Source organism: Nuphar pumila, chromosome 7, assembly GCF_984573655.1.
Source record: "Nuphar pumila chromosome 7, dmNupPumi1.hap1.1, whole genome shotgun sequence".
In the NCBI taxonomy this organism is placed as follows: domain Eukaryota; kingdom Viridiplantae; phylum Streptophyta; class Magnoliopsida; order Nymphaeales; family Nymphaeaceae; genus Nuphar; species Nuphar pumila.
The window spans coordinates 125,786,701-125,803,418 of NC_143255.1; the positions used below are offsets into that span (position 1 = coordinate 125,786,701).

The following is a 16,718-nucleotide window of genomic DNA, read 5'->3' on the forward strand; positions in this document are numbered from 1 at the left end:
TTTTTAATAGGCCTAACGGGCCAAAATGAGAAAACGAACAGAAGGGCATTACTTTCTCTCTTTTTAAATTATATATATATATGGTTAATTTAACATTAAACTAGTTGTGTTTATGGATTCAACAACTTTAATACTCTTAAAATAATGACATTTTAATTTTGATAATTTGTAAAGTTACTTTTTTTTTTGAAAGAGGTGTTTGACTTTTAAATTCGCTGATAAGGTTAAATCTATCTAATGTTAAACTCAACTAATTTGATACATATTTATATTTGAAGATTTTATATTATAAATTATATATTTATACTTAATTTAATAAAATAAATAGCCAAAAATTACCTGAGTTGTCAAGCTGCATGTGATCAATGTTATACTGGGTCCTGAGAATGTCAACCAAGAGAGCAATCACAATTCCTCCGTACTAAGACTGAGTCGGAACTTTCAAATATGTCTATCTTTTCTCCAACATGGCGCTTTGAGTGAGAAGAGGTGTGTACCTAAAAACATAACATTTTCATTAAAAACATGGGGAAATCCCTAAAAGGCTCTGTCAGTACTTTGAAAAGAAGACCCTTGTAAAAAATGTCGCCCTTGCATACATAAAAAGCAGCAAAAACCACTCAGACCAACCAACGAGTCGGAATGGGTGCAATCACTTGGCACAAAATTTAAGTATTAAGCACCTGATCACCCTCCATCAGGCCGTGGGCCACACAACTGACAGGCCTGTCCCCAAGATGGAGGATGATCAGGTGCTTAATGCACAAATATTTGTGTAATTATATTGCACCCGATATTTTCACTAGACCAACGGGGTCTCCGATAGTTTGGTAGGAGCTGTTAGTGCACGTCACCGTCACCTTGTGTTGGGACGTTGCAAGTTCAAATCCCAATTGTACGTTATATAATTGGTGGGGTCTGCTTAACCCGAGCTTGCCTATAAAAAAAAAAGCACTCAAACTAGTTATATACGTTTTTCTTTTTCAAGAATATAGGTATATACCAAGTCTGTCTTTATTATTTGTCCTATATTCATTTAGAAGACAAACACGTTTTACACGCTTACTGGAGCAGGTGCAACACATTACATTGTATACTTTAATGTGTCCCTGAATCTGATCCGCCGTCCATCTTCTTCTATTCGACCTTACATCTGACAAGCTGTACCCCATAGTCGGAAGGTGGCCAGATGCAACTAGGACTGTCAACGGGTCGGATTTAATGTCGGGTACCTGTTTGACTCGGACTCGTATTTTTGAGTTTAGCAAGAAAACTATAAACCCGAATAAAAAAAATGGGCGGGTTTGGGATTCTGAATTAGAATCCAGTCGGGTTGGGGCATAGGAAATTTGAAAAAGCACCGGGTTGGGTACCCGACCCGATTAGAGTTTGTAGAGATTCAGGTACGAGAAGTCTTACGCATATTGGGTCGGGTACACAACCCAAAGTACTCTTTTTGCATATATAAACCTTGTATATTAAATGATCAACTAAAAACGCCATCAGCGAGGTTTGAACTCAACCTTCTTCTTTGAAAGTGAAAAGTAATACCAACACATCATGACCTTTTGTTAGTATTGCTAAAAAAGGTCTTATACACCAACGGGGGGCTCAGCGTGGTTGGTAGGAGCTATCAGTGCATGTCTCTTTGTAGTGGGACGTTGCAGGTTCAAACCCTAGTGATACTGGTGAGTGGTCTGCCTAACCCCAGCTTGCCTTTAAAAAAAAAGGTCTTATACATGAATTGAATAAACAATCCTCAAGTTTTGTAAAAGATTATTTTGGGTAAGTGGTGTCGTAAATGGTAAAAGAAGGTGGATGAGATTTTAATAAATCGATATTTATATAATTATAGAAGAAGGATTGTGATTGACTTGTAGTTAACGCATGAAGTAGGGCTGCTAAACGAACCAAACAGCTCGGTTTTCGTGATCAGTTAGTATAGCTGACAAGCCGAACCATGAGCAGCTCGTTTAGCTTAAACGAGTCGAACCCGAACACAATTAAGGTGTTCAGCTCACAAGAGCTGGTGTATATATATATATATATATATATATATATATATATATATATATATATATATATATATATATATATATATATATATATATATATATATATATATATATATATATATATATATATATATATAAATAATAAGCATAAAATATTAATAAAAAGAGAATTTATTTTTCCTCATCCTTATGAAAGCGCAGGTGAAAAAAATTGAACTGTTTTCAATATTTCACTTAACCGAGCCTTTTTTAACGAATGCATTATTCTTGATAAGAAGATCTTTCTCAGACTGGAAAACAATCTTAAAACCATGCTTGATCATGAGGGATCGAACTGGGTTATTTTAGATAAGACCGAATCAGGTGAGAGCTGCTTTGGATGCCGTTCATCTATAGATGAATGGCAACCCAAACACCACCATTTTTCCTTGTTTTTCAGGCGTTTATTTTTTGTGTTTTAATTGTTCCACAGCATGAATGGCTTTGAAAAAAATTGTATGACTCGTGTGAGAGGTAGTGTTTGGGTTGCCGTTGATCACATGGATGAACACCGTATGAACAGCATGTTGACCCGATCCAAACCAATTCTTTTGGGGCCGGGGTAAAAAGAAAAAGAGGGCCAAACCATTTTTTATTTGTTTTTGGAGAAGAGACATCAACGAAACCATTCAATTTAAGGGATCGGGCACCGACCTAGCAGTACACATGAATCATATCTTTGTCCCTAGTCTGTCAATTCAAGCCTTGTTTTGCCTTTAAAAAAGCAGGCATTCATTCATTGCACTGTAGAAATAATAAGAGAGCTAGAGAACACCCACTCACGTCCTTGTTACTCTATGTGACCACTGAAATCCGAGCTAAACCTGACGGTAACCTGCCAGAGGTCACTTCATCCATAGGATCAACGGCATCCAAATATGCCATTCTTCTAAGGCATCAATTGACTAAAAAAAACTGAAAAGCTATCTAGGAGATGCCGAGTCCGGCCATGACGATGTTTTGGATGCCATTCATCACATCACATGGATGAACGGCATCAAGGTGACTTCTGACCGATTACCCTCAGAGGTAGCTCTGATGATCACTCCAAAAAAAAAACCTAAAATGCTGAGAAGCGCCCACAAGTGCTTCCCTCATTTTGTGTGAGTGACTCGTCTCCACCTTCACGTCGTCAGATACCCACCTTCACGTCGGAGATCCCACGTGATTTTGTTACCCTATTTCTCTCTCTCTCTCTCTCTCTCTCTCTCTCTCTCTCTCTCTCTCCTCCCTCTCTCTTCACACCTGTATAAATATCTCTGTTAACCACCTCCGTAACCTATCTCTTCTGTTTTAAGTTCTTGTATTTCCGGCAGTAGTTATTTTAAAGAGAGAGAGAGAATTTTTCTTCGCCTTCATCTCATAAAGAGAAATAGAGTGAAGCAAGCCTCCTCTCTCAATCACCTTCGTCCTAGAGGGAGAGATTCACTCTATTTCCTCCACCATCTTCATCCCAGAGAGAGAGGTATATCTCTTTCGCCAACCTCATCTCATAGAATTAGTCAGAGAAGCAATTCTCATTCACCACCTTCGTTCCTTAAACCACACACACACACGAAGATCTAGGCTCACCTCTCGTTATCATAAAATTTGTAAAGATGGTGACTGCTATTGTACTAGTTACGATTTTCGTGTTCCTTGCATCGCTTTTCTTCTTTTCCTCTTCTCTGTTCAGTGCTAAGAAGAATGTCTACCACCCTCCCTCTTACCCACTTTTGGGTTGCTTGATCTCGTTCTATGCCAATCGCCACCGTCTCCTTGATTGGTACACTGACCTATTGTCTCGGTCTCCGACTCGAACCATTCTCATAGACCGACTCGGCTCCATCCCTATCATAGTCACGGCGAACCCGGCCAACATCGAACACATTCTCAAGACCCGGTTTCACAACTACCCCAAGGGGAGGCCCTTCACCGCTATCCTCGGCGATCTACTCGGCCGGGGGATATTCAACGTCGACGGCGAGCTCTGGCACCAGCAGCGGAAGGTGGCGAGTCACGAGTTCACGACTCGGTCCCTCCGAGACTATGCATTCAAAACCGTGGAGGACGAAGCCAACCAACGTCTGTTACCTCTCCTGCAATCAGCGTGTGCTACCAAGACGTGGATCGACCTGCAAGAGATACTGAACCGGTTCAATTTCGACACGGTTTGCAAGCTCTCGTTCGGCACGGACCCACAATCGCTACTTCCTTCCATGCCGACATGCCACTTGGCGCGTGCATTTGATGTGGCATCAGAAATCAGTGCCCGGAGGGCGGCCGCTCCGCTGCCATTGGTGTGGAAGGTGAAGCGCACGCTGCATATCGGATCGGAGAAGCGGCTCAAGGAAGCGATCGAGACGGTTCATGACCTCGTCTCGGAGATGATTCACAAGAAGAAGATGATGGCCGGCGGCAACGATCTCTTATCGAGGTTCATATCAATGACCGACGGCAAGGATGGAGGTGAAGAGCTAGTGAGAGATATGGTTATAAGCTTCTTAATGGCTGGGAGGGAAACAACTTCAGCAGCACTAACATGGTTCTTTTGGCTTCTATCACGTCACCCTGAGGTGCAAGAAGAGTTAGTGAAAGAAGTTGATGCTAAAGGTGACAACTTAGATTTTAATGGTTTGAAAGCAATGAAATTCCTCAGGGCCTGTCTATGCGAAAGCATGAGATTGTACCCTCCTGTGCCTTGGGATTCTAAACACGCTGAGAATGATGATACCCTTCCTGATGGGACGTTCGTCCCCAAGGGAAGTAGGGTAACCTACTTTCCCTACGGGATGGGAAGAATGGAAAGTTTGTGGGGTGGGGATTGCCTGGAATTCAAGCCACAGAGATGGCTGTCAAATGGAGGTGAAGAAGGAGAAACGGTTTCGGTTTACAAGTTCCCGGTTTTTCAAGGCGGGCCCAGACTGTGTCTCGGAAAGGACCTCGCCTTCATAGAGATGACTTACGTTGCAGCCTTCGTTCTTCGCCGGTTCGCACTCAAACCGGTCGATACTCACAAAACCCGGTTCGTGCCACTCATGACCGCTCGAATGGCCGGTGGGCTCCCAATGTTGGTTGAGGAAAGGCAGTTTTAGTTCTTATAGTCTATTAGATGTTTCTTTGTTTCTTTTTTAAAAATATTAAAGATTGGACAGATGATAATATGTCATATGTTACTTGCAGATGCATAATTGAAAGAATACAGCAAAGAGTATTAGATTATCTTCACATGCAAAAAGCTGGGGCCTACTATTTTTAAGTATGGTGAGTAGGGGTATCAACGGGCCTGGTTTACCCGGACCCGTACCAAACTGTATAGGGTTCGGGTATCGTGATAGATAAAGAGACCCAGGTCAGACCCGAAGGTTTGATTAATACATGGATCCAGGTATAATGTTATATTCAACCCGAGTTTTGATTAAGACCTGTAATTTTTTAATGTAAAACTAATAAAAAATATGGCTTTACCGGGTTTGGTTCATATAGTTCCTATCGGATCCGGGTATGGTTTTTCTTATAGTGGATAAGATTAGACCTGGGTCTAACCCGATACCATACCCAAAAAATTGGTTGGTTCAAACCAAACCCCACCTGTTGACACCCCTAAAATGGTGAGGGAAAGGCTCCAGAGGAGAGAGTGGGACACGACTTCATTATTTTTTTATAACAAGGAACCCATGCCGGTGGCATACCTCTAAAATCAAGGGCACACTTGATCTAGTGTCTTGAACTCATGACCTTCACAACTGACTAGCTGGCCACATGATGACCACTTTTATAACCCAAAAAACTGCACACCTCTGGTTGTCTTGGGGGTAGCCCAAAACTTTGAGAGGGTGTGTATGTTCACCCCCTATGATTCATTGAATCCCACGTCCGTGTTCGGGGGTCTCAAAAAGCACCACGTATATAAGCACATGGGGCTCGTATTCCCGTGTACATTGACATCATTCAACATTGGAGTTTGCTTCGGTTGCAAAGACTTAAGTACCCGTTCTTGCTATTCTTGCCATAAAACAACGGTTTGAGAAAATGACAAAAATGTCCTTCATTCAAAAAAGAAAAACAAACGGTTCAAAAAAAGGACAAACATGTCCTTCATCCAGAAAGTCGGGGATGATGTTGACTCTTCAAAGTCTACACAACGAAACGAACTTTAGCCAATGATCCGATGGTGATCCGGCAAAACGATGGTGAGTCGGCGATCCGATGGTCATCCGGCGAAACAAACCTAAGCCATCAAAAATGTATGTTTGAACTTTTCATCGTCATCTTCTTCTTCTTTTTCTTCTTTCTTCTTCGTAAAACACCGTAAAACCCTCTCTCTCTAGAGAAGAAATCAAGGGAGTCAAAGAGTTCTCCCTGGAGAAGGCCATGAACATCAACCCTCTCACTCTCACTCTCTCTCCTTTCTCTTTTTACTTCTGTGCACATCCAGCAGACGATCCTACATTACTCCATCAAACACCGATTGACCTGCGAAATGATTGTAGCATCGTTCAACTTGATTCATTGTGGAGCCTGATTCAGAGTTTTTTCCCTTACGGGAGGGGGGTTTGGGGGCTCCTCCCAGCGTGGGTAGCATCGTTCAACTTGATTCGTTGTGGAGCCAAAAAATTTTTGGGCCTTGTATAATTTTTTTATTTTCTTTCCCTCTTTTAACTATAAAAAAAGAGCAATAAAACGTTTTGTTTAATCGTGGGGCTCATGTTTCCTTCGGTTGTTTCTTGCTCGAGGTTTTCGTAACACCCCTTCCTATGATTTTTCTATTTTTCTTTTTTGTTTTCTTTTCCACGATTTTTTCAATGACTCCCCTACTGTGATTTTTAGTATTGTCGGGTCTTCAATGAGCCCACAACATTCACTACAAGAAAATTGTTAATTAGCGACGGAAATTAGCGATAGATTTTTTCCGTCGCTACTTAGCGACAGATTAGCTAGAGATAGAATCTGTCGCTAATTAGCGACGGATTAGCGAGGAAACGACTTTTATCGCTAATTTGTCGCTACTTAGCGACGGATTAGCGACTGCATGTTTTTGTCGCTACTTTTTATTACAAGAACACCATTTTAGCGATGGATTTAGAGAGGAAACTCTGTCGTCGCTAATCCGTCGCTAATTAGCGACGGCGTAGCGACAGAATATATTCCGTCGCTTTTTTGGTATTTTGGTTTAGCGACGGCTTAGCGACGGAATGTTTCCGTCGCTAAGCCGTCGCTAAATGTCGCGTAAATCCCTAATCCCATCCCTCTTTCTCTTTTCCCTGTTTCGCTGTATTGCTCCCTCCCGACGCCCGTCGGCTCTCGCCACCGTCCGGCCGCCGCCGCTCCCCAGCCGGCGCTCGCCAGCTGTCGCTCCCCGTCAACCTCCCGCCACCGTCCGGCGACGCGCAGGTAATCTTCTTCTTCTTCTTCTTCTTCTTCTTCTTCTTCTTTTTCTTCTTCTAAACGCAGGGGGTACGCCCCTTCCCTGCCGGAAACGCAGGGGGTTTAACCCCCTGCCGTGCTTTCCGGCAGGGGGTTTAACCCCCTGCGTTTCCGGCAGGGGGGTCGACCCCCTGCGTTTCCGGCAGGGGGGGTCGACCCCCTGCCGGAAAGGCATGGGGGTCGACCCCCTGCCGGAAAGGCAAGGGGTTTAACCCCCTGCCGTAAAGGCACGGCAGGGGGTCAACCCCCCATGCCGGAACTGCCTTTCCGGCAAGGGGTTTAACCCCCTTCCCTGCCGGAAAGGCAGGGGGTTTAACCCCCTGCCGTGCTTTCCGGCAGGGGGGGTCGACTCCCTGCGTTTCCGGCAGGGGGGGTCGACCCCCTGCGTTTAGCTGCCTATGTGGCTTGTCAAAAAAAAAAGTTTTCTGTAATTCAGGCTATGCGGCCTATGTGACTTGTCAAAAAAAAAACTGTAATGAAGCTATGCTGCCTATGTGACTTGTCAAAAAAAATATATGCAATGAAGCTATGCTGCCTATGTGACTTGTCAAAAAAAAATCTGTAATGAAGTTATGCTGCCTAAGTGACTTGTCAAAAAAAAAAGTTTTCTGTTTTGAATGCCTGTGCTGCCTATATGAATCGTTTGAAAAATAAAATCTGTAGTAGGAATAACATGCTGCCGATGTGTATTGCTTTTGAAAAAAACAATCTGTTATGAGATATATTATGCTGTCTATGTGAATTGGTTTCAAAAAAATCTGTTTTTTAATGCATATGCTGCCGAAAACGCAGGGGGTCGACCCCCCCTGCCGTAAAGGCACGGCAGGGGGTCAACCCCCCATGCCGTAACTGCCTTTCCGGCAGGGGGTTTAACCCCCTTCCCTGCCGGAAAGGCAGGTGGTTTAACTGGCTAGGTTGAGATTTAAAATTCAAAAAAAAATTTAATTATAAAAAAAAAATTCAAATCGAAATCAACTGGCTAGGTTGAGATTTAATCAACTGTGGTTAGTTAGAGTATTTCATAAATTTTTATCAATTTGTTAGTTTGTTCTAGTTAGAGTAGTTCATAAATTTTTATCAATTTGTTAGTTTGTTAATGTCTACTGGTAGTTAGTTTTACTTCAATTTGTTTTCTTGAAATCTGGTTAGTTAGAGTATTTCAATCTATTAGTCTTTTATAATTATATTTTTCTTAGATAGATTGGTATTTAATGTTCTAACAATCAGTTAGTTAGATTAGGGCTATTTGAATTCTTTATGATAGTGGTGGTTAAACGGAGTTCACATCTTTTCTAGTAAACTAATTGATTGATTTACTATTCCTTTGCTAAGTAGTTCAGATTAGAAATTGTCTATGACTTTATGTTAGTCGACTGGTTCAACATGTTATAGCTGGTTTGTTAAATTAGCATCTTCTAGTTAGATTTGGCTTAACATATATACTATTTTTCTTTTCTCTTCTTTCAATTAGTTAGAGTTGTTTTAATTTGTTTTAATTTTTTTAGTTAGTGTTTCATCTTGTTTCATGATTAGTTAGTTTGTTACTTAATTTGTTTTGTTTTTGTGCAGATTTTTCAACGGAACCAACTCGTGCTCGGCCACCTGTGGTAAGTAAATGACAAAAACAATGCAAATCGGGTAAATACCCGTGGTGAGTAAGTGATGCAAACGTATCACATGTTATTTAATTTATTGAATGCAACACTTTATTGTTCACACACTCACTTAGTTGTTGATATCTAGGACTGCTTTGTTGGAGTTCGGAGATCATGCTGAGCATGATTTTAATGTAGAAATATGGAAGTGTTCTTATTTTTTGAGTACGGAGTCCATGCTAAGCATGGTAGTAGTTAGTGAGATATTGAATTGTGTTTGCTGCAGGTACATGTTTGCCATTTATTTGATATGAATGATTATGATGTATTGCAATGTTTGATGTAATTGTATTCATGCTTGCATGTAGTTACTTTCAATTTGATTTTGACTTCCATGTGAAATTTTATAATAAAAGCATGCTTCAAATGATTGTATCATGTCATTAATAGTTTGCACATTAAAATATTAAGTTATCAATGCATGCATCAAAATTCTTGTTATTGTTTGACATAGTATATTGCATGATAAATTTGATATTTTCTTCATCGTCGCATTCTGATTGTTTTTTTCTTAATTCGTTAGGATACTATTCGTAACATCATACGACAGAATGACTGCAAACCGTGAATGGATGTACCGTAGGATAGTGGACAATGAGTTATCGCATGAATATATGGATGGTGTCGATAGTTTTATTGAATTTACAACGGCGAGTGTCAGTACGGTAGATCCCACAGGTCGGATTAGGTGTCCCTGCAAGATTTGTAAGAATAATCGATTTGTAGAACCTCATGGCGTTAGACATCACCTATACAGGAAGGGTTTTGTGAGTGATTATCAGAACTGGCCGTTTCATGGAGAAGAATTTAGAAACGATTTTGATGCACGGGTGAATGTGGTGCACGATAATCCATATACGAATTTGATATTTGATGCTTCAGGAACAGAACTGGGTTCTGCTATGAGTTCTAGTGATGTAAGAACTGTCGTAGATGAAGAATCACCAAACGATGCAGCTAGTAGATTTTATGATTTACTTAAAGATGCTGATGAGCCACTTTGGAACGGTTGTGAGAGTCACACTATCTTGTCTGCAGTTCTTCAACTAATGAATTAGAAGTCCGAGTATAATTTGAGTCAATCATGTTTTGACCGTTTGTGCATGATTGTGAAGAGTATGTTGCCTAAAGATGAGAAATTGCCACAAAATTTCTATCGTGCGAAAGTTATGGTCAACGCTCTAGGTATGGGTTACAAAAAGATTGATGCTTGTCCAAATCACTGCATGTTGTATTTCAAGGAGCAGGAAAACGACATATCATGCCCGTCATGTGGGCATCCTCGGTTCAAGCCAAAGACAAGAGGCAATGGTAGCACGAGATCAAAGGAAGTTTCATACAAGTCGCTCCGCTACTTTCCTATCACTCCTAGATTGCAGCGATTGTATATGTCTTCAAAGACAGCTAAACACATGAGATGGCATGCAAATAAAGTTCGACACGATGAAAACAAGATCACGCATCCTGTTGACGCTGAAGCTTGGAAGCACTTTGATCGTACTCATGAGAACTTCGCAATGGAAGTGCGAAATGTTAGACTCGGTCTATGTACAGATGGATTTAATCCATTTGGGGGTAGATCAACTCCATACTCATGCTGGCCAGTATTTGTAACTCCATACAACCATCCACCAAGCTTGTGCATGAAACGTCCAAATCTTTTCTTGTCTCTGTTGATCCCTGGTCCGACCTCACCTGGCCAAAATCTTGATGTATATCTAAGGCCATTGATTGATGAATTAAAAGTACTGTGGGATGACGGTGTTACCACGTATGATGCCCACAAAAAACAAAATTTCAACATGAAGGCCGTTGTTCTATGGACAATCAGTGACTTCCCTGCATATGGTATGTTATCTGGTTGGAGCACACATGGGAGGTTGGCTTGTCTGTACTGCATGGAGGATTCCAAAGCTTTTAGATTGAGGCATGGAAGGAAGCCTTGCTGGTTTGATTGCCATCGTCGATTTCTACCCAGCGATCATCCGTTCCGACGTCAAAAGAATGCATTTACAGCAGGCATAACTGAAATGGAAGGTCCATCCTCAAGATTGTCTGGCATAGAGATTTTAAGAAGATTGCGATACTTTCCAGATGTATTAACAGATGCCCGCAGTCCTACACCCTTCCGTGGATTTGGGAAGGAACACAATTGGACGAAAAAATCTATTTTTGGGGAACTACCGTATTGGCCGACCCTATTGATACGACATAATTTGGATGTGATGCATGTAGAGAAAAATGTGTTTGATAATGTGTTCAATACAGTAATGAATATTAAAGGAAAAACGAAGGATAATCCGAAGGCCCGTATGGATTTAAAATTAATATGTAAAAGACCAGAATTGGAACTCAAAGAGTATAATGGCAAAGTACTGAAACCAAAGGCGAAGTACGTGCTCGGACCTGATCAAATAAAACATGTATGTCAATGGTTGAGACAACTGAGATTTCCAGATGGATATGTCTCTAACATTGCTCGGGCTGTGAAGATTGACGATGGACAGTTATATGGGTTGAAGAGCCATGATTGTCATATCTTTATGCAACGATTGATACCCCTAGCATTTCATGATATGTTAGACAAACCTATATGGGGGGTATTGTCTGAGTTGAGCGGATTTTTCAGAACATTGTGCGCATCGGAGGTCATTGTATCAGATGTAAAGAATCTCGAGGACTCTGTCATCACCACTGTTTGTCTGTTAGAAAAGATATTTACGCCAGCATTTTTCGATGTTATGGAACATTTGATCATACATTTGCCATATGAACTAAGGGTTGGTGGCCCTGTGCAATATCGATGGATGTACCCATTTGAAAGGTATATGTTTTTTTATATTTGTCTCTTTAATGACAGATATTTAAAATTTGAAATGTATATTCTTGTCAGATGCATGTTTGACCTAAAAAAAAAGGTTCGTAATAAAGCAAGAGTAGAAGGCTCTATTTGTGAGGCGTACACTTTAGAAGAGATTTCAAATTTCTCATCTATGTACTTCGAACCTCATATTTCAACACGTTACACATGCCCGCCCCGTAACGATGATGGAGAACAAGTAACTGTAGCTGACAAGCTGTCGATATTTCAACGACTTGGGCATGAATTTGGTAGTTGCCGATCAAGGCTATTGACAGATCGAGAGCAAGATGCAGCACACATCTATATTCTTTTTAATTGTTCAGCGATCGACCCATACATCGAGTAAGTATATGTATATGCAACTCAATTATAAATCCTTTTATGTTCTATATGTGGATACATGGCTCGGTAATATAAGTATTTGTGGTTTGCAGACAATTTGATCTGGAGTTGCAAAGCAAAGTTTCACATCTCACTAATGCAGAAGTACAAAAAGAACGTGAAACTAAGTTTGTGGAGTGGTTGAAACAGTTGGTAAAGAAGCTAACATAAATTTTGTACTTATAAACAACACTAAGTTACTTAATTGATCGTGATCACAATAATTGTTTATGTCTGTGCGTAGGTTCGCCATGGTGATGTTAAAGATCAAGGAATATGTGATTTAGAAAATGGTCCGACCAAAGTTGTGCAATGCTACAACGAGTATATCGTAAATGGTTATCGATTCCATACAAAAGACTACGGTATAAACAAATCAACGATAAATAGTGGCGTGTGTGTCAAGGGTAGCAGCTACGGTGAAAATGAACATGATTACTACGGTGTTATAGAGGAAATAATGGAGTTGACTTACTTAGGCATGAATAACAGGGTTACGGTATTCAAGTGTCATTGGTTTGATCCAACTGCAACAAGACTCGACAAAGCTTCAGGCATTGTGGAGGTGAATCATAAATCCAGGTTTGGAACATATGAACCATTCATATTAGCCTCGCAAGCTCAACAAGTTTATTATACTTCATATCCGAGTATAAAAAAGTCAGATAGAAATGAATGGTGGGCAGTTTGCAAGGTGAAATCCAAACTATACCCCGAGTATGATCAGTTACAAGAAGATGAGTTAGCTGAAGACAGTGATTACTATCAATCAGATGATGTCTGTGACTTCGCTTATGGTCACGATGTTGCGCATGATATGCATGTCATATCTCCATTGGCTGATGAAACATTCATAGAGGAATGTGATCCAAATGATGTACCAAGTGGATGGGCAAACAATGAAGAAGAAGAAGAAGAAGAAGAAGAAAGTCAAACTAGTGACGAGGAAGAATTCTCAAGCTAGTGAAAAAAATCTTATACTTCAAACCTCTATTTAAATGCATTGTAATACTTGATGTGAGTTGTATTGCAATACTTGGTGTGAATGATTAAAAATTTTATTTCAATGTATTGTAATACTTGATACAAATGATTCGAATGCATTGTAATACTTGATGTGAATGATTTCAATTATCTGAATGTATTATAATTTATGCAATTAACGAATGATTTGAATTAGTGCAATACTTGATGTCAATGATTTGAATTATTTGAATGCATTGCAATGCTTGATGTGAATGACTTGAATGCATTGTAATACTTGATGTGAATTATTTGAATGTATTGTATGACATATGTTATTTGTTAGAATATGGTTCGTGGAGGTTATAGTGGTCGCTCATCCAGTAGTAGCTAGGCTCAACCTTCATCTTCACGGGCTCCTGTGATAGGTATATCATATAACTAATTAGATGCTTGATTAGTTCAAATGCACATTCTGAGAACTTGGTGTATATTTTTTTACAGATGATGTTGCGCCTGTACACGACCCACCTACACCAGTTGATCGCACAAGTCAACAGCCAACACAGGAAACAGAGTCTTCTGAGGCTGGCACAAGAAGACTCATTCGAATAGTGTATATCGATAATCGACCGTAAGTATTTTGTTTTCAATTATTGCATATCTTTTAAATATTTTATATTGATATTTACTGTGTAACAATTCATGTGCAGCACGAGGTTTGAGCCACAAGAAGTAGTACGGGAGATTAGGAATTCACTTCTTCAACATCTACCAGGACCAGTTGCTCAATGGAAAGAGTACCCAAAGGATGTATTAGACAGATTGTGGTCCTCATTCATGGTATACAGTTGTTCCTCATAGTTAATGTGTTTCATATTTAATTTATTTAAGCAATGTCTACTAACTTTCTGAAAATATTTGTAGGCTTCGAATCGCTTTGCAACTACGGTGGAAGAAAATGATGCAAGGAAGGTGTGGCAGAAGGTGGCTGCCAATCGATTTGCAGACATGCTGCACACTATGAAGACTGCAGCAAAAAAAGCATCTGGCGTAGTAGATGATCCATTACTGTGGAAGGGCCATGGTCCTATTACTATCAGGAGAGATTACTGGGATGAAATGTGCGATATGTGGGCGGGAGATGCATTTAAAAATCGCTCTGCGAAGGCTTCACAAAATCGATCGAAGATGCCCGAAGCCCATCTACACACAGGTGGATCTAAGACATTTGGGAGCCACCTAAAGAAAATGGTAACTCATCAATATATAATATTAATTTTATAAGTATTGTTGCAAATTTGTGTACTAAATCTTTTGTCATTTAACTTCGCAGGAAGCAGAAAAAGGAGGCAGTGTACCATATAAGGATGTGTTTGTAGAAACACATAAACGGAAGACCACGGGAGTCTTCGTATCAGAGAAGGCGAGAATGACAACGGTATGTATTAATTCTATTAATAATCATTGCAATATATATGCAAGTCATCATAATGTTATCATTAATTATTAATGAATACTTTAAACATTATTTTGTAGGAGGCATATGAGCAACAAATGGTAGAGCGATATGGCGAAGACGCTACTCAGCATCCATCATTTGATCCTACAGCATGGGTGACTGCAGCAGGTGAACCCAAAAAAGGTCGCGTGTTCGGGTTTGGGAGTAATATGAACACTTCACCAGTTATTGGTTCTTCCAGTTACGACTCACCAACTTCTTGCGCCGACATAAGCTCCAAGCAGCCGACTATTCTTTCCGGTGATGATGTACGCGAGATCATTAATGAATCACTGAATAACTACTTCCAATACACCGTCGCCCCCTTTCTCCGAAATGAGATCAAGGCCGCTGTTCAGGATAGGGGATCTTCGATTCCAGGTCCCTCTCAGGTATAATCACATATATAGTTTTTTTGACTGTCTTAAAACACATCTGAGCATGGTAGAATCACATATAGAGTTTTTCTAGATGCCTTAGAACACATATGAACATGCTATAATCACATATTCAATTTTTTTACTGCCTTAGCACACATATGAGCATGATAGAATCATATATATATATATATATATATATATATATATATATATATATATATTTAACTTTTTGTCTGTCTTAGAGCACATATGAGCATGATAGAATCACATATAAAGTTTTTTTGATTGCATTAGAACACATAAGCATGCTATAATCACATATTCAGTTTTTTTACTGCCTAAGAACACATATGAGCATATTATAATCACATATTCTGTTTTTTGACTGCCTTAGCACACATATGAACATGCTATAATAACATATAAAGTTTTTTAACTGCCTTAGAACACATATGAACATGTTATATATCATTTATGATAGAATCACATATAAAATTTTTGGCTTTGCCTGCCTTAGAGCACATATGAGCATGCTATATTCACATATTCAATTTTTTTACTGCCTTAGCACACATACGAGCATGATTGAATCACATATATAGTTTTTTGCCTGCCTTAAAGCACATCTGAGCATGGTAGAATCACATATATAGTTTTTTTATATGCCTTAGAACACATATGAACATGCTATAATCACATATTCAAATTTTTGACTGCCTTAGCACACATATGAGCATGATAGAATCACATATAGAGTTTTTTTATTGCCTTAGATCACACATGAGCACATGATAGAATCACATATAGTGTGTAATTTATTTCATTATATTTTGTTTATCAATACTGACTGTTCTTTTCTTGTGTAGGCTGCTAGCGATAATCAGGGTAGTGGAGCTGAAGGGACAGATAAAGACAATGAACAAGAAGACGCACAAAATCTTGGCGATGATTAGAGGACTGTGTTGAAGAAGTTCTATTTTTTTTATTTTTCCTAATTGTAATTGTTGAATTATAAATAATTAAACTTCTTAGTTTTAAGGTGGAACGATTAATTATTATAGATACTTGTTATATGAATTTTTTTGTGTGGTTTGTTTTTTATTTACAGGAAATATAAATTGTACAGGAAATATAAATTGTACAGTTCTCGGTAATTAATTTTTAAATAAATTTTTTTTGATTTTTTTTCGTTTTTGCGATGGATTAGCGACGGATGATTCCGTCGCTATTCATATTAATCTAGCGACGGCTTAGCGACGGAATTAAATCCGTCGCCACGCCGTGGTCGCCGTTTAGTACCGGCGGATTGGCGACGGAATATAGCGCTCGTTATTCCGTCGCAATTAGCGACGGACTTGGCGACGGAATTATTCCGTCGCCAGTTAGCGTCGAAATATTCGCGACGTAAGCATACTGTCGCCGCGTTGTCGCTAATCCGTCGCTAACATGGTTAGCGACGGATTAGCGACGAAATGTGGTCGTCGCTAATCTACTGCTTTGTTGTAGTGATTTTAT

At 39.8% G+C, this 16,718-nt stretch overlaps 1 pseudogene; it reads left to right on the plus strand.

Moving 5' to 3' along the window:
- The first annotated feature begins 3,652 nt into the window (after nt 1-3,652).
- On the plus strand, nt 3,653-5,128 carry LOC149833384 (cytochrome P450 94B1 pseudogene; annotated as a pseudogene).
- Nucleotides 5,129-16,718: the final 11,590 nt, after the last annotated feature.